At 42.2% G+C, this 26,747-nt stretch overlaps 1 long non-coding RNA gene across 1 annotated transcript; it reads right to left on the bottom strand.

The window, feature by feature from the left end:
• Positions 1-208: 208 nt before the first annotated feature.
• LOC129699685 (uncharacterized) lies at positions 209-18,601 on the bottom strand. The gene is made up of 3 exons (XR_008723912.1): positions 15,779-18,601; positions 2,016-2,138; positions 209-544 (listed from the first exon to the last, which is right to left on the bottom strand). It is a non-coding gene; the product is annotated as an uncharacterized LOC129699685 (long non-coding RNA).
• Positions 18,602-26,747: the final 8,146 nt, after the last annotated feature.

Raw genomic sequence — 26,747 nt, 5'->3', positions numbered from 1 at the left:
GGAGCAGAGAAGTGAAATGCGAAACTAGGGAAGGGGATATAGGGCAAGAGTCAAGAGTGTTTTATTGTCATATGTCCCAGATGGTACAATTAAATTCTTACTTGCTGCAGCACAACAGAATGTGTGAATATGTAAACATTGTACATAATGGGGAAAAAAAATAAAAAGTTCAATAAATAACAAATATAATGCAAATAACAAATAATAATACAGTATTTTGCAGATCAGAGCTCATAGCTTATTCGTTGTGTTTAATAACCTGATGGCTGTGTGGAAGAAGCTGTTCCTGAACCTGGATGTTACAGTCTTCAGGCTCCTGTACCTTCTTCCTGATGGCAGTGGTGAGATGATTGTGTGGCCAGGATGGTGTGGGTCCTTGATGATTTTGGCTGCCTTTTTGAGGCAGCGACTATGATAGATCCCTTCGACGGTGGGGAGGTCAAAGCCGGTGATGGACTGGGCAGTGGTCACAACATTTTGTAGTCTTTTTCGCTCCTGGACGTTCAAATTGCCGAACCAGGTCACGATGCAACCAGTCAGAATGCTGGAAAGGGTGGTGAGAGAAAGGGGAAATGGGGTTATTTGTTCTTTCTTTTCGTTCTTGTACCATAAATTCTATACATTCTACAATGAGTTAATGTCATTCACTTTTCCGCTTGGGTGAATACACCAACAGAGCTGTTACATCGACCCACCCCCTTAATATCTAGTGGCGGCAAGACCCTAGATGGTGGTTTTTCCCCACAAAACCTTTGTGGTGGCTTCACCGATCCTCAGTGCTTCCCTCAGCACTTACTTCCTTCAACTGGAATGTGCCACTTGAATTATTCGATAAAAGTATTTCATTAATGCCAAAGAATGAGACTAAGAGTCATGGAATACCAGAGCATTTCACTACTGTGTGGAAAGGTCCTTGCTTTTATTAACTTTTCTTTGGGTTATTGATGTGCATTGCCTCTCCACATACGTGTTGGTCGACCATGTACATTCGGTAATGCATGTCCTTTTAAAAATAAATGTTAAAGTGATCTGATACTAAAAGCATGTATGCTTTTTGAAAATGCTGGATTTTTAAGACAGTTTTTCTGCAGTCAAGAGATCCTAGTCATGAAAAAAAAAGCAATCAATATAAACTTTGCAAGATGGAAATTTTTACGCCTTTGCCCATAGAATTTACACTGGACACAGAAATCTCCAAATATTCATGATATAGAAAATGTACAGAAAAGCCCGCAAAACTTAAGGGTGGGTTTGAATAGGGCAATTGATCAAAGATAATCACCCATTTGAAACACCTCCTGTAATACCCTAAATGAGGAAATCAAATAAATTGCTTTTTACAATTATAAATAGAAAGAGGAAGCAGAGATTGTCAAGAAGTAAGAAAAAAAATAGATTTTTGTCTTGTTTTCTGAATGGCATCCTTTTTATAGTAGATGTTTAGTATAGTAGCTGGTATAGTATAATAGTGTACAATTACATAGTATATAGTACACAAGTATCGTAAAGTAGCTGGTGTAAAGTAGTAGCGGTTTACTCAAAGCCTTACACAAAATCTACTTAGTTCTACATTAGATGTGGTAATGTGAGATGAAAAATGATACTTGATAGACAATGGATTGTCATGGATAATTAATAGAATTCGGAAGGAATGTCTCCGTTTAGATGACTGTCACACTTAGAGATATTCATCATGTACGGCTGCAACTATCATCTTTCAGTTTTGCATGTTAGACGTCAGCTTTGTTCACAGTGCTGGTGCCATGCGGTATGTGGTTTATGTACTATAATTGTATATCGGATTTCCAGCCAAGAGAGCCATCAGAAAGTTTGTGCTGTTCAATGGTGGTATGTGCCGCCCTGCTCACGGATCATGGTATGATAAACTGCATGGTTAGGATGGTGCATGCCAGTGGGAGAAGTGACTGGGAGGAAGGTGGAATGTACACATTGGGTGAGATCACAAATGTCTAACATCTCACAAATGAGCTGTGAGAAATATTCCAAACACATACCTGCTGGCTGGCTTCTGACTTACTTCTTATCCAAATACCCTGTTGAACAGTGCCTCTGAACACTGAGTGGATGAATGTTGTTAAAAACAGCTTTGCTCATTTAGAATAATAGTGTTGTTCTATCTTGAATAGAAAAAGCAATTTTACATCGGAAAGGAATAAAAAAACGAGGCTATTAAAATGAATCTAACACACAGAGAGATCAGAAATGTACTGTTTACCAACACAAAAGCAATACCATGATACAAATAAGATCTGGATCTATAAGTCCACATTGAACTCCTTACTGCTTAATTTCTTAACCACAACTCATAATTTATGTTTCAGCATAATTTCCTGCACTTTAAGAATCCTCAATAAAGGTGCAGAAAATGAACAAGATTTTGTGAGTCAAAAGATTTCTCGTGTGCTCCAGATAAGAGAAGGAAGGGGGGTGACTCGTGGCTCGAGATGAGGTTGAATGAGTGGGAGGGTCAGAGGTGAATCCTCAGGGAGGAACTTACAGCAAAGAGGGAATCGGAAGCCATTCCACGGGCGAAGAGGTAGAGGAATGAGAAGGTCAGAAAATCGAAGGCAGAAAATCGAAGGCAGAAACTTGTTCGACAATCTATTGCTTGGAAGACAGCAACACCACTAGGCCTTTATTTGCCTCATCAACCCATTGCTAGAATCCTTGAAATGAATAGATTTGAAAAAGTTGCAGGAACATCAAATTATGAAGGATCAAGAAGTTACTAGAAATAAGAGATTATATCGATCTCAGCGAGTTATGTCAATATGTGTCTGAACAAAATTAGTCACAAGTTTAGCGACAGGAGGAGACTTAATTACCATTAACCAGTCCATGGAAGTATTTGACACGTGGCTAAAGTTTGATGAATTCACAATGACAGGCAAGGTGAGTGTAACAACTATAAGTTGCCATTATTGTACTTATCAGCTATCAATTTTTAGTCCAATTCTTCATGTATCCATAGTGTAGTATTATCTGATTTGTGGCATTATCTGATTTATAGTTTTATCTAATTTGATCTATTTTAATTGAATAGCATGCAAATCAAAGCTTTCATTATCCGAGTACATGTGACAGTAGTAAATGATGCAATCTATATTCGCTTATTAAAGTATCACATGAGAAATTCTTCAGACTACTGATGAAAATTTTCACGCAGTTGCTAAATTGAGCAATTTGTACTTGACAATAAGAAAGTGTTTTTGTCATGTATCAGAATGGTGGTCACAGTTCCAGAAGCTACAGGAAGGCTAACATCTGCATCTGAAGCTGGTTGGAATAGATTAGCTACTAATAATCAGGTGGTGAATTTGTGGAATTCTTTGCCACAGAAGGCTGTGGCGGCCAAGTCAGTGGATATTTTTAAGGCAGAGATAGATAAATTCTTGATTAGTACTTGTGTCAGAGATTATGGGGAGAAGGCAAAAGAATGGGGTTAAGAGGGAGAGATAGATCAGCCATGATTGAATGGCGGAGTGGACTTGATGGGCCGAATGGCCTGATTCTACTCCTGTTCCTTGTGACCTTATGATCTTAATGATCGATACTCAGAAACTATTTTTTCTTCTTTTTTTGAGGCTCAGCTTTTAAGAGTCCCATAGGAAGAAATTGGCAACTAGGGATTTACTACATCTCCTATTCTTTTCACCATCAAAATTGGAAGCACCAAGGATGCAGCACTAGAGATTACAACCTCGTGTAGATATTTAATATACTGAAGTGATGACAGTGTTAATAAAACAGATTCTTTGCAGTTGTTGAGAACCTAAAAAGGAGGAGAAATATATAACATATCCTCAAATATATCAAACATTTCTTCAATGGTACAACACAACTTACCATTGAATCTCCATATTTGACGTTTTAGGTCGGGACCCTTATTCAGACTGAAGAAGGTTCCTGACCCAAAACATCTCCTGTCCATTCCCCCCACAGATGTTGCCTGACCCATTGAGTTCCTCCAGCACTTTGTGTTATGCTCATAATTCCAAAATCAGCAAATTTTGTGTCTCTTGTTTGTGCAGTTGTTAGCCCGTCTGTAAACTACAGCTTTGTTTGTGTTTCATCATACTATCCCCACTTAATTATCTATTACAGTAGATCAATTTACTCATGCATCCTTTATACTCTACTCAAGTGCTTTCTCACTTTCAAGTTCATCCAAGTTTCCTAGAACTCTTGGATTTACTACGAATCTTGAATGACTTCCCTATTGCACTACCATTGACAAAAAGTTTAGTTTAGTTTAGAAATACAGACTCTTTGGCCCACCAAGTCTACTCCGACCGGCGATCCCTGCACACTTACACCATCCTATACACACTAGAGACAATTTACAATTATACCAAGCCAATTAACCTACAAACCTGTACATCTTTGGAGTGTGGGAGGAAACCGGAGATCCCGGAGAAAACCCACACACGTCACGGGGAGAACGTACAAACTCCGTACAGACAGCACCCATGGTCAGGATTAACTCTGGGTCACTGGTATTGTAAGGCAGCAACTCTACCCATGCCACCGTGCCACACCTTTGACCAGACACCAATCAGAGTTATTGTATAGAAGCTTTGTTAAACACTGTATAAAAGGTTGAAGTAAGGGACACCTACAGTACTCTTTAAAAAACAATCCCATATTTTCCACAACTTGACTTTTGTTATTTTGTGATTTAAAATATGATAGTTTTAGTTCTTCAGTCTGAAGAAGGGTCCCGATCCAATATGTCACCCATTCCTTCTCTCCAGATATGCTGCCTGTCCTGCTGAGTTACTCCAGCATTTTGTGTCTACCTTTGATTTGAACCAGCATCTGCAGTTCTTTCCTACACATGATAGTTTTAAATATAACTTGCCCAATATTGACAAATTGGACTGATTTGCTTTTGTTGGGAGTTTATCTGCTGGTATCCGTATTCCGGTTACATTGCTGCATCTAGAGTCTGGGACAATAAGAGGCATAATTCACTTTTTGCCATATCAGTCAACTGTAAAGATTGATGGAGCTGTTCCATGCGCTGAATGAGCTAATTATTTAGTTGCATAAGCCATGAATTCATACATTACACATAAGAAGTAATAGAATAAAACATGACTTTGTCAACATGCCTCAGTGAAACGAGACATTGTAGTTTAAATACCGGTCAAATGGTTTTGAATCAGCCCTGGAAGGATTAATCTGTGACGTTGCAGTAGGTTTTAGTGAGGCAACACATAGCATCTTGATGATGTTTTCCTGTTAAATTGTGTGAGTTTTGGAAGAGAATGAGCCCATTCATTTCTGATTTTCAGTTTTTTTTTGCTGTCCTTTGGGTTCATGCAGTACTTTCTGCAAGAGAAATACTCATCAAACTAGGCTAATACATTTTGCACTACCAATGGAGAAACCTTTCTATTCTCCAATTACAGCAACGCCGTGATTTAAAAAGAAGTTGTTTCACTTTTATTTCTTCAAACTTTTTGATGACTGTGCATAATGATATTATTGGTAATAACACAAATCCAAATCACTTCACTGTCTGGGCTATGATTGAGCAAGGCAAGCTGGAATGTCTTCATTTGTACTGAACTAACCATTTATAGCTGGGAATGGAGACAGATCTCTGCAACTCTACAATAGGAAGATAAGTTGAAGATGCTGGGATGTCTACTCTCAATTCTGTTGCTGTGGCTTCCACAGATTTTTCTTGTCCCATCCACTCATGTAAGTAGTGAGCTTGGCTGTGGGGCCCCAGTGGCTGAATAGTTATAAATTGAATCAATTCACACATTAAAAAACAAGGAAAGGGAAAAGGACAGGCAGCCAGTGTTGTATTGCGGCATGCGTCAGCATCTTTAGTACAGAAGGGAGAACATTTGAAAAAAGGAACAAAAGGCTTGGGGGGGAGCACAGTGGCATGACGGTAGAGCTGCTGCCTTTCAACACCAAAGACCCGGGTTCGACCCTAACTACAGCTGCTGTCTGTACGGAGTTTGCAAGTTCTTCCTGTAACCGCATGGGTTTCCTCCGGTTTCCTCCCACACTCTAAAGATGTACAGGTTTGTAGGATAAGTGGCTTCGGTAAAAATTGTAAATTGTCCCTAGTGTGCTGGATAGTGCTAGTGTATGGGGTGATCACTCGTTGATGCAGTCTCGGTTGGACAAAGGGCCTGTTTCTGCACCATACCTCTAATGCAAAATATTAAAGTAAACTAAGGCTCTTTGGGTTTGTTTATGCAAGGCCAATTTATTCATTGTTCTGCGACAACTGACAGGGAGTATTCTAAACAAGATGGCTGGTGTGGAAGTATCTGCAACACGTTGATGGAGTCCTAACTCAGATCTTCACTACTGTTAACCATTGGACCTGCCTGTTGTGTGTGATATTCAACACTGAAATGTCCCAACTCCGAGGACGGTTTGGGGAGGAGACATCGTCCACACAAATCCTGAATCATCAGGAACTGGTTGTCCCTTGCATCATCTAACAATAAAAATAATTTTTTTAATATGACAGCAATAGTGAGCTGGTCCCATTTTTGCAGTGGTGCTATCTTTTTTTCATTTCTGCATTCAAAATCCATGCAGCAATTTCATTAAAAAAAGATGATAACCATCCAAAAAGAGTGAGACAAATACCTTCTTTCCAAATTCCCTCAAAAATATAGTGTGCATCTGCAACAAGTGCTCCATTTTGGGCAAGTTGCTGGAAATGTCAGTCAATGCACTCCTCCAGGGAGTATAGGCCATTGACAAATGTCCGCCACCTCACTCGGTTGTTGGCAGTTCTTTCGAGCTCCCCAGGTGAGCCTACTCTCAGACATTTCTGTCTGGACACCTCTTCTCCACCTGTTCCTGGGGCGACCTCTTTTCCTTTTTCCTTGGGGGTTCCATTTCAGGGCTTGCTGGGAAATGTTTGTGGCAGGTTTCCTGAGAGTGTGTCCAATCCAACTCCATTTTCTCCTTCAAATTTTTTAAGTCAATGGGCTCCCGGCTTATTCTTTTCACAGGTCCACATTGCTTACTTTGTCTCTCCACCAGATGTTAAGTATTCTCCTCTGGCAGGTGTTAGTGAATGTTTGCAGCCTGTTTGTAGTGTGTTTTGTTGTTTTCCATGTCTCTGATCCATACAGCTTCACCTGTTTCACATTTGAGTTAAAGATGCGTAATTTGGTGTTGATTGAGATGTGTTTTGAGCTCCAGATCTTCCTGAGCATGTTAAACACCACCCTAGCCTTCTTGGTTCTACTTTTTATGTCTGCCTCTGCCCCTCCGGTGATGTCCACAACTCTGGAGCAGATGCTGGTTGACAAAAAGTGAACACACAGTACTGGAGTAACACAAAGATGCAGCAGAATTTTGGAAATGTCATCCCTTCACCCATTCCTCCTCCCCAGAGATGCTGCCTGTTCCGCTGAGTTAAACAGTGCCCACGGTAGACTCAGGAGTCACTACGGTAAGCTCACGGGCTACTACGTCCTTTCAACGAGTTTAAAAGTTTAAAATGTTTACTTCAAGGGTAAATTTGACTCGTGGAAATCTTTCATCATGTTGAAAGATTTTCACAAGTTAACAAGTTTCCCGAGTACCTGCCGTTAGCGTTACGAGTTCCAACGTTCCCGCTATGTTAATTCTACGTGATTACCACGAGTTTGAGTTGTTTTAAACTCGGGATCCCTCGTGGGTGGACTCGCACCATAAGACAGGGGTTTTAGGTGTTGAGAAGGACAAGAGAATTATACGTGGGGTATATCTTGGTCAGGTGGCGGAAGCATCAATGGTGACTTTGCTCCTAACTCTGTTCAGTGATAGGTTTAAGTTTAGGGTTATTATCGCCAGAAAAGTTTGTTTTGCATGTATCCCATTCAATGTGTAGTTTGCTGTGGTTTTTATATTGTTTTTGTGTTGTTTTTGGCTGTGTATATGTGGGGGGCGGGGCGGGAAACTTTTGGGTCTCTTCCCAGCACGGGAGACCCGACCTTTTCCTTGTTGGGTCTCTGTTGTCGTTCGGGCCTAGCACCGTGGAGCGGCCTCCAGCCGGAACAACCTAGTGCTCCAGTCGTGGAGCTGCGCGCTTACCATCGGGGGGGCTGGCCAGCTTGGAGCGTGGGGAACTGTAGTGGCGCGCGGCTGCGACCAGACTTCAGAGGCTCCAGTTGCAGGCCTGTGGACGGTGACATCGGGAGCTCGCGGATCCCTGCTGGGAGACTGCTTTACGGAGCTCCCGCTGCGGCAGCTTCTCCCGTCCGAGTTGCGGGGCTGAAAACGACCTGGAGCGGGACCTGACATCACCCGGCATGGCTTTATCGGCAGCGGGACTTGCCATTGCCCGCCGGGGGCTACATCATTAAGACCCAGAGCAGGGCCTTACATCACTGGCGCGGCCTTAACGGCCACGGGACTTACCATCGCCCGCTGGGGGCTTTTACATTGCGAGAGGATGGAGAGCAGGGGAGAGACGAGACTTTGCCTTCCATCACAGTGAGGAGGAGATTCACTGTGATGGATGTCTGTGTGAATTGGGTTGGTTGTGTGTCTTGTAAAATTGTTTATTTTTGTTGTATGGCTGCAGAAACCAAAGATCCTAACGGATAAATAAAGTTCATTGAAATTGAAATTGAATCCAAACAGATTGGATAAACCATACTTAAATACAATCACGTCAAACTCAAGTACAATGAAAAGAGCAAAGGGGAAGATGCTGAGTGCAGAATATAGTTCTCAGCATTGCAGCGTCTCCATTCCATAGACATGGTCCAATGTCCACAATGGGGTAGAGGTGAATCGGACAGTACCCTAGCTCTTGGCAGGATTGTTCAGAAGCCTGATAACGGAAGGGAAGAAGCTGTTCCTGAGTTTGGTGGTGCATACGTTCAAGCTTCTGTACCTTCTTCTGGACGGGAGCAGATAGAAAAAGGAGTGACCTTGTGGTGGATAATATTTTCAGTACCGAGGCACTGGCTACAATAGAACTTACCAAGGTGCAATGAGCACTGTGTGCATCTGGCTAATACATACCCATGTACCAAAAGAGTAATGAAATGGAGAGGCAAAATACAGTCCTTCAAAGCCATCCTCGAAATAAATATCATGAGATTCATTCACATCACCTACTGGGAGACTGTAGCCCTGAATATTCTTATCACTCGAGCCACAGATAATTGCAAGAAAGAGCAGCCAACTATCTCATAGTCACTGTGGTCTAACCCTGCCTTCTGCCATCGCATGTAAAATTTGCCCAACTGTTTGCAGCTCAAAGATCTGACCTCCTATTCACATAAGGACCAATACAAGTATCAGCAAAACTAAACCATCTCCAACCCTGAGCTACTGGTGCTGCTGCTGGAAGTTAACATTGGAATGGAAGCATCTTGCCTGTTCTGACCTGCACTCTATTGCAAGAGCTTTAGTTCAGCTTAGAGAAACAGGCCCTCTGGCCCACCGAGTAGACGCTGACCATTTGTGGGCCGAGTAGATGCCGACCATTGATCACCCGTTCACACTAGTTCTATGTTATCCCACTTTCTTACTCATTCCTTTCATACTAGGATTAATTTTCAGAAGCAAATCAACTTACAAACCTGCATGTCTGCAATTTGGGAGGAAACCGGATTATTCGTACAAAGCCCACGTGGTCACAGGGAGAATGAAGCTACTCTGCACAAACAGCACACATAGTCAGGATTGAACCCGGGTCTCTGGCGCTGTGAGGCAGCAGCTTTACTGCTGTGACACTGTGCTGCCTGTTTTCTCTTTATTGCAATGACAACCTCTGCTTCAGGCTCTGAGTTTCTACCATCTTGTTCTTACTTCGCCTCTGTCTTGGTTTGTCTTGGTTACTGCCACATGAACTTGAGCTAGATTATCAGCAGCCTGTTATGGTGTCATAGTCATAGAGCATGGAAACAGGCCCATTGGCCAAACTTGCCCACGCCGACCAACATGCCCCATCTACACTAGTCCCACCTGCCTGCTTTTGGCTCATATCACTCTAAACCTACCCTATCTATGTACCTCTCCAAATGTTTCTTAATCGTTACGATACTACCTGCCTCAACTACCCCCTCAATGACTGAGGTCTGGGTACATGGTCTGCACCGATGTATGCAACATCTAAGATTTACACCACATGAGTCCTCCTTGTTGCCAGGAATTCATTGTGCCTGCTTCAAAACAACATTTGCTTGGCTTAAATAAACAGAATCCTGCAGCATGCAAGATTTGACTAGTTTTTCTCAATTCTGAAGCAGCCACATCAAGATACAAGATACAAGATACATTTAATTGTCATTTGGACCCCTTGAGGTCCAAACGAAATGCCGTTTCTGCAGCCATACATTACAAACAAATAGACCCAAGACACACCATAATTTACATAAACATCCATCACATTGCTGTGATGGAAGGCCAAATAAACGTATCTCTCCACTGCACTCTCCCCCCCCCCCCCCCCCCCCCCCCCCCCGATGTCAGAGTCAAAGTCAAAGCCCCCGGCTGGCGATGGCGATTGTCCCGCGGCCATTAAAGCCACGCCGGGTGGTGCGAGGTCGCACACCGGGTCTTGGTGTTAGAGCCCCCGGCGTGCGCTCGCAGAGTCCCGCGGCCATTCCAAGCCGCGCGGGGCGGTGATGTCAGGCCCCGCTCCAGGAGCTCTTCGACCCCGCAACTCGGGCGGGAGAAGTCGCCGTTGCGAGAGCCCTGAAAAGCGGTCTCCCTCCAGGGACCCGCGGGCTCCCGGTGCCGCCGTCCGCAGACCCGCAGTTGAAGCCTCTGAATCTCCGGAGGTCGGGCCGCAGCAGCAGCAGCTGCAGCAGCGCTCCTCCACCGCTCCACCCGCTCCGGACTCGGCCAGCTCCGCGACGATGAGGTGAGTCGTCGGCACCAGAGTCCCCGGTCTCTTCCTGTTGGAGGCCGCTCCTCATTGCAGCCCCAACGATAACGGAGACCCGACGAGAAAAGGTCGGGTCTCCCGTGCAGGGAGAGATTTAAAAGTTTCCCCCTCCCACCCCCCCCCCCCCCCCCCCCCCACACCCCCACACCCAAAACAAAACAACAAAAAAAAAAAAAAAAAACTACATAAAAACATAGACAGAAAATAATAAAACGCGGACGGGCTGCAGAGGCCGCTGCTGACGAGAGTCGCGCCGCCCACCGCCCATCAGTGACCCTATTGAGGAGCGTATTGCTTCTCTATGTCTATGACCCGTATTGCTTCTCAATGAGCCGCTCTTATATTTTACAATATTATTGCATCTGTGCATGAGGTGACCTGGAAGTTTGGGTAGTCGACCAATTTTCCAGTTAGGGCCAATGGTGAATTTGAAATTAAACCTATCTGAAATTACCTGCCAGTACCACTCAAGTAGACAGCTCCCAAATACAGGATTAAAGAGAGGGCCTCCTATCTGTACCTTGTGAAGTGAATCTGATTCTTATTACCACAGCTCTCAAGGGGGATGGTGGGTTTGTTGCTGGCATTAGGCAATGAGCAGCCATGTGTTTCCCATGGCTTTTCATAAGCTGTGATGTCTTGATGTGAGTAGATACAGTTTGTATCACTTAATTCTAATGTATGTCCATGATTCTCTTGACTTCACAGACTTAACCATACTGATGAATTTAAATTCCAGTGCACATAGGTTAACATTAGGTTAGTGTGAGAAGGAAAGTCAGGGAAAACTAATTTGAACTAAAGGTTAAAACTTCTGGAACAAGAAACCAAGAAAGACTATTTAAGACAACAGCCTATTATACCATATCCAGTTAGCTAGCTCTCCAGAGCAGACTACCAAGAGAGCCTTGTTAAAGATCTTGCTGAAGTCCAAATAGAATATGTCTATGACCCTGCTTTCATCAACCTTCTTGGTAACTTCAATCAGATTTGTGAGACAAGATCACCAACACACAAAATCATGCTAACTATCTTTAATCAACCCCACGTCTTTCCAAATCCATACATATCTTATCCCCGAGAATCCTTTTCAGTAACTTTCTTAGCACAGATGTTAGGCTTACTGCTTTATAGATCGCAGGTTTTTCTTTGTAGCCTTTCTTAAATAGATAATGGATTCAACGATACTTCATTGTCACATGTACCGAGGTAACATGCATTGTTTGGCATACAACCCGGTAAAAACATACAGCAGATCTCACCTAGGCAGTACACATGTCGCCATGCTTTGGCGCTGACTAAGTTCCAAAAATTCACCAAACAGCCTGCCAACTGCCTGCCGCTGCATGTGACACCATCCTCAACCACTCTCCAGTCTTCTGGCTTTGCATCCACGTCTAATGATGATTCATGTGTCTCAGTCACAACTCCTGCGATTTCTTCTCTCATAGTGTCCTTAGATATACCTGATCAGGCTGGGGAAATGTATCCACCTGCATAGCTTTTATGATTTCCATTTATGATTTATGAAGCAATCACCCCTTACACTAACACTATCCTACGCACCAGGGACAATTTTACAATTTTTACCAAAGCCAATTAACCTACAAACGTGTATGTCTTTGAAGTGTGGAAGGAAAACGGAGCAGCTGGAGGAAACCCAGGCGAACACAGGAAGAACGTACAAACTCCATATAGACAGTACCTGTAGTCAGGATTGAACCCAGGTCTCTGGTGCGATAAAAAAGGAGAAATAATATACTACTAATGTGTCAGGAATTAGCAAAGTTTCTCAATCAATCTGAATAGTTCTGTTGGAAAATTAGCTAGAAATAATTATATCATTGTGATTGGCTTTTAAAAAAATAGTTAGCAGCAGTTCTTTTTAAATTATTGCTTGAAAAATACTTGAGATTTGAAATCCAGACTTCACTGTGAGCATATGGTCCTTAAAGTAGAAGCTTCTCCAAACACATTTTGGTGCACAGGGTAACCTCATTCTGCTTCATGTAAAAATGTGTTTGTGTGACTATTGAGAAGTTTAGTTTTGTTCTGCAGGGGATATAATAATAATAATAATAATACATTTTATTTATGGGCGCCTTTCAAGAGTCTCAAGGACACCTTACAAAAATTTAGCAGGTAGAGGAAAAACATATAAGGGGAATTAAATAAATAGTAGAGACATGACTAGTACACAAAGTAAAGACAGAATTCAATACAAAACACAATATGAGACAATTAATGCACAGATGAAAAGGGAGGGGGATGTGGGGCTAAGGATAGGCAGAGGTGAAGAGATGGGTCTTGAGGCGGGACTGGAAGATGGTGAGGGACACGGAATTGCGGATCAGTTGGGGGAGGGAGTTCCAGAGCCTGGGAGCTGCCCTGGAGAAGGTTCTGTCCCCAAAACTGCGGAGGTTGGACTTGTGGATGGAGTGGAGACCGGCTGATGTGGATCTGAGGGACCGTGAGGGTTGGTAGGGGGAGAGGAGGTCAGTGAGATATGGGGGGGCCAGATGGTGGAGGAACTTTGTAGGTGAGGATCAGGATTTTGTAGTTGATCCGGTGGGAGATGGGAAGCCAGTGAAGTTGTTTGAGGACTGGAGTGATGTGATGCCAGGATTTGGTGTGGGTAATGAGTCGGGCGGCTGCGTTCTGGACCAGTTGGAGTCAGTTGATGTAGGTGGAGCTGACGCCAAGGAGAAGTGAGTTGCAGTAGTCCAGTCGGGAGGAGATGAAGGCATGGATTAGTCTTTCAGCAGCGGGAGGTGTGAGAGAGGGTCTGAGTTTGGCGATGTTGCGGAGATAAAAGAAGGAGGTTTTAATGACATGGCGGATGTGAGGCTCAAGGGAGAGGGTAGAATCAAAGATCACGCCAAAGTTGCAGGCCTGGGGAGACAGTGGTGCCGTCGATGGTGAGAGTGGGGTTATTGATTTTGCTGAGTGTGGCTTTTGGGGGGGGGGGGGGAGTTGTTGGGGGGGGGGGGGGGTGCCGAGGTAGATCTGGGTGGGTGGTGGTGACTGGTCTACATTGCAACATCTAACATGATACATTATTATGTTATTATGTGACAACCTCCTATTGAACAATTAAGTGGTTCTCATTACACATCTCACAATAAAAACAGATAATGTCATGAAGCCAAAACATTGGAAAAAAGAGGAAAGATCATTTCTAATAAATGGAATTTCACAGAAAGGAATCACCCAAAGCATTGTGCACTTCTAGCTGTCAAGGCTCAGTCAGTGAGTATATATCCAAGACAGCACACATGACTTTTTATATATTAAAGAAATAACATAGATTCACGACAGGACTCAAGAGCCTGAGCTATAGGGAGAGGTAAAACAGGCTAGGACTCTATTCCTTGGAGCGCAGGAGAATGAGGGATGATCTTATAGAGGTGTACAAATTCATGAGAGGAATAGATTGGGTAAACGCTCAGTGTCTCTTGCCCAGAGTAGGGGAATCGAGAACCAGAGGACATAAGTTTAAGGTGAGGGGGACATTTTTTTTAATAATAAAGAGAAAGTGCAGATAAAAAAAGTACAAGGGTCGCAGTGAAGTAATTATGGAGAATGGGGACAGGACCATTATCTTATTACAGGACCAATCAGTAATCTGATTATAGTGGGGAAGAAGCTATTCTGGAATCTGGCGGCACGTGCTTGCAACCTTTTGTATCTTTAGCCCAAAAAGGAGAAGGGAGTTGAGGAATTGCCTTGGGGGCAAATGATTCATAATTATGTTGGCTGCCTTCCCGAGGCAGAGTGAAGTGTAGATGGAGTCGGTGGAGGGGGAGACTGGTTTGTGTGATGGAAGCAAGTGATGAAGATTACAAATAAGAGTCTCGACCAGAAACGTCACCTATTTCTTTTCTCCAGAGAAGCTGCCTGACCCACTGAGTTATTCCAGCATTTTGTATCTATCTTTGGTGTAAATCAGCGTCTGAAGTTCCTTCCTTCACATGAAGATTACAGACCCTGGCTCCTAATGAAGAGAGAACATTCAGTGTAATAGGTGTGGAGGAATTCTAAAAGGTGTGGAGGCTGCCTCATACACAAAGTAACACATTTAAGAATGGTTGTCAGATGGATCTGGGAATCCAGGAACAGTTCAGAGGAGGTACACCTTTAAATGATACTCAAAATCATTTTCAGTTTCCTGTTTATACCCCCCAGTTATTCCAAAGCTGTTTCAGAACCAAACACCACTTTAACATGAGCTAGAATACAATTTATCTGGCAATTACTTCCTTAACAACCCTCAAGCTTATTGCGGGTGCACGCTTCAATTTTTCTACCAAGTTTGCGCAGCAAACTCAATGCAGTAAGCCAACAATTCAGGTTAAGACCAGCTCCAGCACTCCTTAAACCCAGTGCATTTAATTGATTTTAGGAGTTAAGCGTTTTGTTTAGAATGGAAGTTAGCATCGAAAAATTAGATTCCATTGTGTTTGTAATTTTCTAATTCAAAACCTTGTCTGCAAGGAACAGACTTTTCAAATCAACCTGTATTTTAAATCAGCCTTTATTATTCTGCACCATGAAATTTAAAATAGATTGGTTAATACTGCTGCTAAATATCAGATAGGAATTTAAAAAAATAGATTAAAGGGAAATCCCAGCAAAGTTATAACCTTGTGAAATACTACTGAGTGGGTTTGCCTGCTGTTCACACTGAACAGCACTGGTTCTCTTCATAAGGTAATATTCTGACTTTAAACCAGTTCAATAGTTTTGTTGTTGTATTAGAGTAGTGAAGGATTAAATCATACCTATCCCTGTGAATATTTTGCGATTTCCCAAATCAAATGCAAATAACAAATTGAATTCCAAAAGCTCTACGAATTGAGAAATAATCCATACTTCACCGACCTTTACAGATCCACTTGCAACAAGGCTCCCGTTTAATATCTCCCTTTTGGCTGGGTAGAAAAATGTAGCCCAGTAACATCTGCATAGACATCATCAACACATCTTGGTGCCAGACGTCCCTCAACTTTTGTTCTCAATGTTTCCATCCTTTTATCCGTCAGCCCTATAATCCTAGATTGATCAACAGTATCCCTGGTGTAATTAAAGAATGGCCCGACCTGGGAGTCCTTTGTATTAACAGGGTGGGCACTGGCCACTCCATTAGATCACTTAAGGAATGCATACAAATTAGTTTTATACTGTAAATGTAAAATTAATGACATTATATTTCATTACTCGAAGGGTTAAAATAAGTGGCCAGTCAAACATGTACGCATTATTAAATCTTAAATGGAGCCATTCCTACTGTTTTCAATTAGAACCTCATGGAAATACCGTTAGAACTTCCTCTATTATTTTTGACTGTATTTTTTTGTACTTCGCCAGTAACTCATATTCTCCACTCTCCAGGAGACGGCATTACATACTGGTTTATCATTTCCACCGATTCATGATTAATCCTACAATAGGTATTGAAAGGGATGATGGAAATTAAAGGAATGCTTTAGCAGGCCCACCTGTCATGTTTCAGTTTAGCAGGGCTGAAAGCAGTTGCTTGTTGAGTATCCCCTGGGCAGTCAGTACTGGCGTTGGATGTCACCACATGTGTTGTATCACAGAATGGAGCCTCTCACGATTCTCAACAAAAAAAAAACAGAACCAGAGAAAAGCTAAGATCTCATCTGCACTGCATTAACATGATAATGGCACATTTCATCACAAACAGGAAAAGAGAAAAAAAAATCTTTGTTCTTCTTGACATCATTTTCTGACTTCAAATTTTTTGCGCAGATTGTCCCAGAATTTCCAGGAGTCAAATCAAGAAGTCGGAAGATTAACCACATAATTTAAAAAGAAAGGCTGAAATTCTTCACATTGCATCTTCATCGTTAATTGTCGACCTGCACCATTCTTTTTGCCCGCCAATCATTCTACTGTTAAAAAGATGTGGGTAAAAAGTTGCAGGTCCCGTAGACTTTAGAATTTAGAGATACAGTGTGGAAACAGGCCTTTCGGCCCACTGAGTCCAAACCGACCAGCGATCACCTCGTACACTAACACTATCCTACCAACTAGGGACAAATTACAATTTTACCAAAGCCAATTAACCTATACGTCTTTGGAGTGCGAGAAGAAACCGGAGCATCTGGAGAAAACTCACGGGATGATAGGGAAAACATACAAATCCTATACAGACAGCATCCATAGTCAGGATCGAACCCACAACTCTGGAGCTGTAACTGCTGCACCACTGTGCTGCCCCTCATTGCTCAGCATGTATTCAAGTATCTTCTTAACATTTGAAAATACTTTTCTGAGCTCAAGGAAACATAAGTTGATTGTGCAGTTCCCTCCCAATGTTCTCATTGTTTTTTGGAAAGTGTCAGCAGTACTATGGAGTTGGTTAAGTATGCCACTTCTGTGCCAGCTTAGACCTGGCACAAGGACAGTGAATTAATTTAATTCAATGGAAAGGAACAGCTGCAAGAGTAAAGGGAAAAATGTGTTCATTTACATTTACTTTTAATTAGTTGAATATAATGTTGAGGTTTTTTTTTAATTAATATTTTTATTAGAAGCAGTGTACATTAGTATAAACCGCAGCATATGACAAAATACAATTATTGTACATCTTCCATTTTAATTTGACAAGAATGAAATAGAAAAAGAGAAAGAGAGCAAGAAAGAGAGAAAGTAAAAGAAATAGTGAAAGTGTAAACCCCTAAACTACCAAAGAGTGAGTAAGTAAGAACTTAAAAAAAATAAGAAGACAAAAACGAAAAATAATAATAAAAAATTAAAAAAAGAAAAGTCCAAAACGTGTTGATATACCTGCTTAGTTTCTCACCACACCCATCACCCTGTTCGTAAATCGATTTAATTCCAAAGTTGTGTTGCACCATACTATACTTGTAATGAATCAATGAAAGGTGACCATAAAATTGCTCTGATGTTTTTAACTATTTTAAAAATATTTTAAATTATCAACTTTTAAACAAATTTAAAACCTTTATTGTTTCATTAACTTATTGAATGTCTTTGAATGTTTCCCATTGACAGAAGATATCAAAGTCCATGACAAAAGGCAAACACAAAGTGCTGGAGTAACACAGCAGGTCAGGCTGCATCTCTGCAGACAAAGGATGGGTGACAAAGAAAGTCTGACAAACAGCTGTCTGAGGCTGTAGATCAGAGCACATTGAACAGTATGGACATAAAGTGCTGGAGTAACTCAGCAGGTGGGGCAGCATCCGTGGAGAACATGAATTGGGGACGCTATGGGTCAGGAATCTTATTCAGACTTCTGATCCCAAATGTCACCTTTTCCCAGTTGTCTAGGGATGCTGCTCAACCCTCTGAGTTATTCCATCACTTTGTGTCTGTTTTTTTAAACCAGCATCTGCAGTTCCATGTTTCTACATAGAACAGTGCAGCACAGGAACAGGCCCTTCGGCCCACAATGTCCATGCCAATATGATGCTAATTCCGACTATACATGTCATTACCCTTCCATTCCCTGCATATCTTTGTGCCCATCTGAAAGCTTCTGAAATAGCCATAGTACATCTCCCTCCACATCTCACTAATGTGGTGCAGGCACCCACCTTCCTCTGTGTTAACATCTTTCCATGCACATATTTTTTTTAACTTTGCCCCTTTCACCTTAAAGCTATGCCCTCTGATCTTAAATTCCCACCCTAGGAGTAATGTTCTGACTGTTTACTCTACTCTCAAAATTTAATATACTTCTATCAGATCTCACCTCACCCAACGCTCCAAAAAAACAACCCAAGTTTTTCCAAACTCTCCTGATAGCTAATATTTTCTATTCTGCATTCTGGTAAACTTCTACACTATCTCCAAATCCTCCAATTCCTTCCTGTTATGGAGCGACCATAATTGCACAGAAGGACAATCAAGAGTGGGAATGTGTAGGAAGGAACTGCAGATGTTGTTTTGCAGCGAAGATAGATGCAAAATGCTGGAGTAACTACAAGGCGGCATGGGAAGGAGCAGCATCGGCACCAGGAGCAAGTCCAGGCATCAGCACCAGGAGCAACTCAAAGCATTGGCACCAGGAGCAAGTCCAGGCATCGGCACCAGGAGCAACTCAAAGCATTGGCACCAGGAGCAACTACAGGCAGTAGGACAGGCAGCATCTCGAGAAGGTCTGAAGAAGGGTCTCAACCCAAAACATCACCCAGTCCTTCTCTCCAGTGCTGCCTGTCCCGCTGAGTTACTCTTTTTGTGTCTATCAAGAGTGTGAATCTGTTTATCTACAGACAAAGCATTCAACATGGAGCAATCCCTATGCTAATGACTTTTGTTAATCCAGATTCCATGGCAGAAGGTTCTAAAGTGGTTGCATTTCCCAGGGTGCTACAGGTGCTACTTTTCAGAAAAGATACTTTTATTGGCATTATCAAAATGTACAGCATACCTAGCAAAGCCTTAAATAATTCTATGAATTGTTTTATGAAGTTACTAAAGTTCCTTAGAAATCTGCACGGCCTAAAAGTGTCCTTCCCTTTCCTACCATTCCAGCGCTGACATTGACAGTGATCAGAGAGTCAAATGATTAACTAACCTTTTAACTTGTTTAGTCACCAATTAGAAAAATGCAGTAACTGTAAGATGCAAAACAGAAATGAAATTAATTAGGTTAAAACAAGAAGCTAGCAGAGGCCAAGATAGATCCAATTTCCATTTCATCCAAGTGTGTGCCTAGCCTGGCACAGCATACGCAATTTCAAACTCTTGTACATTCTCATTGTAACATAAGTTTTTGTTTTTTCAAACTGACTGTAGGTTTTTAAGTGGTGTATTTTGGTTTTACTAGTGTGGAAACGTTACAATTCATTTTTGTGGTGGGCAATGTATAAGAACCAGGCCTTCACCTCGATGCCAAATGATTTGATCAAATCTGCTCTGTGCCAAAAACATTAATTTTTTCATTCCACATTCTAACTTTGGACTATTAAAGGCCTGTTTAGTCACGGACAATGCACGAGTTTTACTGCTGCAGAGATACCAAGGGACTTGGCGAAAATATCACCTTTAATACTTTTGTGTATTTTCCATATTTTCTTTCCTTCATTTCCCTTTTTAGTCATGTGTTCTTCATTTTTTTTGCACCAGGTGCCATGCTCTGACTGAGAGGAAATCAAAAAACCTTTTTCCTTAGACTTTTCCAGGAGGCAATCAAACATTTCCCAGCTGCGATGAAGTAAAGGATCTGAGGATCAAGTCAATTGTGTGAATTGCAAACACCTGTACGTGACCAGTTATAGAGCACCAGACAGATAAAGGTTATTTGCACGTGAAAATACGTATAAAATATTTGAATTAAGGACAGGAATAGGCCATTCAGCCCCTTGAACCTGCTCCACTTCACTAAGGTCATAGTAGGACCGATTGGTCGGAAGTAGGGTCTCGACCCGAAAACATCACCCATTCCTTCTCTCCAGAGATGCTGCCTGTCCTGCTGAGTTACTCCATGTTTTTGTGTCTATCTTCAGTTTAAACCAGCATCTGCAGTTCCTTCTCACGTAACCTTAACACTGCATTCTTGCCCAGAGGTCGGCACAGTGGTGCAGCTAAAAGAACTGCTGTCTCACCCACCAGGGAACCGCGTTTGTCCCATAACCCGGGTGCTGTCTGCGTGGAGTCTGCACGTTTTCCCTGTGACTGTGTGTTTCCTCCGGGTGCTCCGGTTTCCTCCCACATCCCGAAGACATGCAGGTTTGTAGGTCAATTGTCTTCTGTAAAATTGTCCCCAGTATGGAGGGAGGGGTTGAGGTAGTGGGATAACATAAAACTAGTGTGTATGGGCGATCAGCATGAACGTGATGGGCCAAAGGGCGTGTTTCCATACTGTACCTTTAAGCTAAACTAAAGCCCCAGTAACTTATCTTACACTGGTTTATCTAAACCCTATCTAACTTCACCCTGAAAGAAAAAAAATCACCACATCTCTAGTTTAAATGGATCACCCCTTGTTTTCAATCAGTAACTCTGTTGAGTTCTAGAATTCTGCAAAGGGAACAATCCTATGCACATCCACCATGCATTCTATACTTAAAGATAGAAAAACATAAAATTATAAAAGGACTGGACAAGCTAGATGCAGGAAAAATGTTCCCAATGTTCAGAACCAGGGGCCACAGTCTTAGAATAAAGGGGAGGTAATTTAAGACTGAGGTGAGAAAAAACTTTTTCACCCAGAGAGTTGTGAATTTATGGAATTCCCTGCCACAGAGGGCAGTGGAGGCCAAGTCACTGGATGGATTTAAGAGAGAGTTAGATAGAGCTCTAGGGGCTAGTGGAGTCAAGGGATATGGGGAGAAGGCAGGCACGGGTAATTGACAGGGGACGATCAGCCATGATCACAATGAATGGCGGTGCTGGCTCGAAGGGCCGAATGGCCTCCTCTTGCACCTATTTTCTATGTTTCTATGTTTCTATAATACATGATAATCTTCACCCTTCCATAAACATTTTCAGATTATTGTTAAATTAAAATTTTAATGTAAAAAAAAGAATTTAAATACATTTGTTATTGCTCCTTATGCCTCTCTAAGACAAGACATGTTCTGAAGGAGACTCAGTGATCAAACTGTTCATTACCCTGCTACACTTGGCCTCTAATACTTGTTCATGTGAGAAATCACAACAATGACACAACATCTTTAGTCAGACGGTGGTGAACATGTGGAATTCTTTGCCACAGAAGGCTGTAAAGGCCAAGTCAGTGGATATTTTTAAGGAGATATAGATTGATTCTTGATTAGTACAGGCGTCAGAGGTTATAATGAGAAGGCAGGAGAATGGTGATAGGAGGAAGAGATAGATCAGCCAGGATTGAATGGCGGAGTAGACTTGATGGGCCGAATGGCCTAATTCGACTCCTATCACTTATGACCTTATAACAGTGCTGAATTCAGGCAAGGATGCCTTACATCAACAATTTGTTTTAGTTACACCTACTGTGGTGCTTGGGCAAAAATTGGATTGTTTTCCCAGACTTTGATTGTTTTCCCTGGAATGTCGGAGGTTGAGGGGAGACTTTAGATTAGATTAGATTCCTTTATTGTCATTCAGACCTTTCGGTCTGAACGAAATTATGTTGCGAAATTATGTTGCCTGCAGTCATACACAGAACCAATAAAAACAAAACATACAATAAACACAAATTAAACATCCACCACAGTGAGTTCACCAAGCACATCCTCACTGTGATGGAGGCAAAGTCTAGGTCTCCGTCTCTTCCCTCCTTGTTCTCCCTCTGCGCTGAGGCGATCGATCCAGGATGGCGATGCCGCCCTCCAGTCCAGCGGACCTCCGATGAAAGTATATAAAATTGTGAGAGGCAGTCAGAAGCTTTTTTCCAGGGTGGAAATGTTAAAGACCAGTGGGCATAAATTTACGATGAAAGGGGCAAAATTTAAAGGAGATGGGCAGGGGAAGTTTTTTTTACACAGTGAGTGTTAGGGTCTGTGGAACATGCTGCCGGAGGAGGAAATGGAGGCAGATTAGACAGTGCAGCTTAAAGGCTTTGAAATAAGTAACGTGGATATGCTGGGAATGGAGATATATGGATCACGTGCACGCAGATGAGATTACTTTATCTTGCCATCATGTTCAGCACAGACATGGTGGCACAAAGGGCCTGTTCCTGTGCTGTACTTTTCTATATTCTACATTAAAAAGTTGTGGCCATTTAATGCAGCAAAAAATGGGCAAAATTCAATTTCCAGGCATTATTATGAAACAAAGTAGTTGGGAAAAAAAGTCTCTTTTCATTCAAAAATTATTTTTTTCTTGATCTTTTAACATAAATTTTGGAGTTCAATGGCTTCAGAGTATATCCATTCAAGGTGGTATCTTGTTCCTTTGGCTAATTTCACACATTCAGGGACTAATACACTTGGAATAAATGAGTTATTCCAAGCTAGAAAAAGGTAAGACAAATGCATGCACAGTGTATGGGATTGATTTGCTAACATCACAGGCAGCCACTTCTAGCATTAAACAAGGAAAACATTTTGGGGTCAATTTTTGCCAACCGCGTGGTAATCCGGTTGAGTGGATAATACGACCATTAAATTGATTTGAGCAGAATCAACAGATTGGACGAATTCTATACAGGATGGTCAATCCGTTCCACCAGATTCTTGGCCAGGCTACAAGTATGAAGTTACATCCTTTATTTTCAGCATTCTTCCAGTTTCTAATTCAGTCTATGTCATACTGGGTGACTGCAACCAATCTTAAAAGAATTTTTCAACATTTAGATCTTTCAATCTTGTTTAAAAGCGGCAATTGAACAATTAGTTTTCTTTAGACTTTAGAGATACAGCGTGGAAACAGGCCCTTCGGCCGACCAGCAATCACCCCGTACACTAGCACTATCCTACACACTAAAGACAATTTATAACTTTGCCAAAGCCAATTAAACTACAAACCTGTATGTCTTTGGAGTGTGGGAGGAAACCGGAGCACTCGGCAAAAACCCACGCGGTCACAGGGAGAACGTACAAACTCTGTACAGACAGCACCTGAGGTCAGGATCAAAGTGGATTTCTGGCACTGTAGGGCAGCAATTCTACTGCTGCACCACCGTGCTGCACTGAATCAGAAAATAAAATGTCTTATTCAATGTTTTTCAGTAAATGTTTAATTGCCATAAAAAAAATAACAGGCAGTGTTTACTCTGAGATGATTGACTGCAGTCCCATGCTCACCAAAGTCAACTGATTGCAAAATATCTGGACAGAACTCTTCAATTTTTAACATTTCCGACTGATGGAAAATCAACAAATTTCTATTCCTATCGTGTTATTCGTGATATGCGATACAAATGAGTGATTTTGAGATTAATTCTAGATGAGTTTATCTTTTATCTGACTGTTCAGCTGTGATACTAAATCAGGTTACTTAAAATCCCTTTGGATACTTGCATATACCCTGCTTCGCAAAAAATCATTCATCCGTACAGTTAGTGCCTGTTTGCAACATTAACACATTATTTAGCAATTGCAAGAACTGATTCAAAATTCAATGTTTCAAAGAAATGTAAAGCAATTAACAAAAAATTGTTCAGTTGTGAGAAAATATAAAAACAAATTCAGCAGCTGTAAGTTTGAGCTGATTACAATGTTCCATCTTGATCTGTGCCCCAGGGGCTGCTCTTCTACTTATTTACACTTATTTCTGCCCATTGAAATGAACATAGCGCTGTGTTGTAGCATGGGGCTGTCATCCTCCCTGCAGCACACCGGAACCGTTTACTCAGTGAAGCCTGCCTCCTGCAAGCAAATACTTTATTGTGCAGGAAGGAACTGCTGATGCTGGTTTACACCAAAGATAGACATAAAATGCTGGAGTAACTCAGCGGGACAGGCAGCATCTCTGGAAAGAAGGAATGGGTAACCTTTTGGGTCGAGACCCTTTCTCAAAGCGAGAGTCAGGGGTGAGGGGGACGAGTGATGTGGAAGTGTAAGGTGTGAAAATGACAGATTAAAGCAGGCGATGATTAAGGATATATAGAATGGTTCATTGTTAGCTGAGGGAGGAGATGGTGACAACGAGGCATACAATCAGGAAGACAGTGACACTAGTCGGAGAACTAGGGTGGGGAAAGGACGGAGAGAGAGGGAAAGCAAGATGCATGAATTCAATTCAAGTTAGATAAAATCAATTTTCATACCGCTGGGTTGTAAGCTGCCCAAGCGAAATATGAGGTGCTGTTCCTCCAATTTATGTTGGGTTTCACTCTGACAGTGGAGGAGGCCCAGGCAGAAAGGTCAGTATGGGAATGGGAGGGAACTTCATGTGTTCCAGTTGTAAGGATAAATATTCCACTTCCATCCATCATCCAGCATCTAATTCTTGGATATACAACTGTCTGCTACTTACCCATTGTTCTTCTCTTTCCTTCCTCCAACCTTCCATTCTATTCCCCTTTCAATCATCTCCTTCTGCCCACCTCCCATTTAATTATTTTCCCTTCCCCTACTTTTAATTTCCCCTTCTCTCTTCATTTCCTACTCTTCTCTCTCCCCTGCTGTTTCCCCTTTTCTACCCCTCATTTCTTCACCTTTCCTTTTACTCGCTCCCCATTGTTTCTCCTTCAACCCCACTCACTTTTGTCTTCCCATCCCTCCCCTCCCCTCCTCTCTCTCCCTTCCCCTCCTTCTCCCTTTCCACAGCCCTTCCATTCTCCCCTTTCAATTTAGTTTGTGGGCCACACAATGGCACAGCACTAGAGCTGCTGCCTCACAGTGCCAGAGATCTGGGTTCAGTCTTCGTGTGGAGTTTGCATGTTCTTCCTGTGACTGCGCGTGGATTTTCTCCGGGTGTTCCGGTTTCTTCCCACATTCCAATGACGAGCAGGTTTGTAGGTTAATTGGCTTCTGTAAATTATCCTTAATGTGTAGGGTGTGAAACTTGGATAACATAGTATGGGTGATCGATGGTCACCGTGGGCTCATTGGGCCAAAGGGCCTGGTTCCACACTGTATTTCTAACCTAAACTAAACTAAACTAAACTAAACTAAACTAAACTAAACTAAACTAAACTAAACTAAACTAAACTAAGCTAAACTAAACTAAACTAAACTAAACTAAACTAAACTACCTTTCCTGTTACCCTGACATCTTCTTCCCTTTATAAATGCACTTTACCTCTGAGAACGACACATAATTCTGGAGTGACTCAACAGGGAAGGCAGTTTCTGTAGAAAAGTCTATCTTCGGTGTAAACCAGCATCTGCAGTTCCTTCCTACACCCTTTACCTACACATCACCCACTTCCCAATGACCTTCTGTTTCCTTCCACTCAGCTGTGAATCAGGCTGGGGATAGACAAATCATTACCTTGTACACAAACAAACAAACAAACAATGAATACATTTTTGGAAGTGTGACTTACACAAGGATAATATATGGCCCAGTGATCACCCTGCAGGTAGTGCAAATGTGCAGCTGAGTGTGGCCAGTGACCCTGCGAGAGTGATTGTCCCTGAGAGACATATAAATCCATACAAACCCTCTCCGCTGCAGCCTCCGTCTATCCCTGCTTGGCACTGGCCTCTGTTCTCCCTGGACATTTGTGCCTCAGAAGCTGCACAGCGGGTTCAGCAGCAAAGGCTTTGGAAGCTAGGCTGCAATGATACTGGTCTTATTGGGACCAACACAGGTCACTGTTTAACTTATCTCATGGTGGAACTCGCAGTGAGGCATTTGCACATTCGTTTTTAACTATTTTTTAAAAATCTTTTCTCAGGGCCTGATTTGACAACTTGCTACTTGCAACGATGTTGTAGCTTGTCAGAAATGGGCCTGGTCCATTCTCCAGGCAATGACTTTTCATTCTACAAAGAGCAGCAGCGCACTGATAATCAGCGTGGTAGTGGTAAGAACAACCCCATTTAAGAGCAATACTTGATGAAATGGGGCCCTTTCATCCCTTGGAGCACATAAACCTTCACCAGGTTAATTGTGGTGCTTAGGCAAAGGCTTCATGTGTGTTAAAAGCTTTACTCAATTAGCAGTTTGAACCGTGTGGCCCCTTTTATTGTAAACCTGTCTGATTCTGTGATCATTAACATCTGATTCATCTCTTGCTCCTGGGTGGGATGGCTTCAAACTGGGCTGATGACATGCTCACAGTGTGACAAACAAACACATTTCTCCACACCAGTTGGGGTTTCTGATTTCCCGACTGAACCCAGACATCCACTTTCAGTAGGTTCCATCCTGAAACCCTCCGGCCATCCTGTGGCAAAAACCTGTGAAAATGTTGCTTTTCATTATCTTCAGGCACCCTCACACCTAGCATCATCTTAAACATGACTAAAATACTAAA

Source organism: Leucoraja erinacea, chromosome 8, assembly GCF_028641065.1.
Source record: "Leucoraja erinacea ecotype New England chromosome 8, Leri_hhj_1, whole genome shotgun sequence".
Lineage (NCBI taxonomy): Eukaryota > Metazoa > Chordata > Chondrichthyes > Rajiformes > Rajidae > Leucoraja > Leucoraja erinaceus.
The sequence above is the reverse complement of the archived record's forward strand: the minus strand, read 5'-3'. Positions and strand labels throughout refer to the sequence as shown.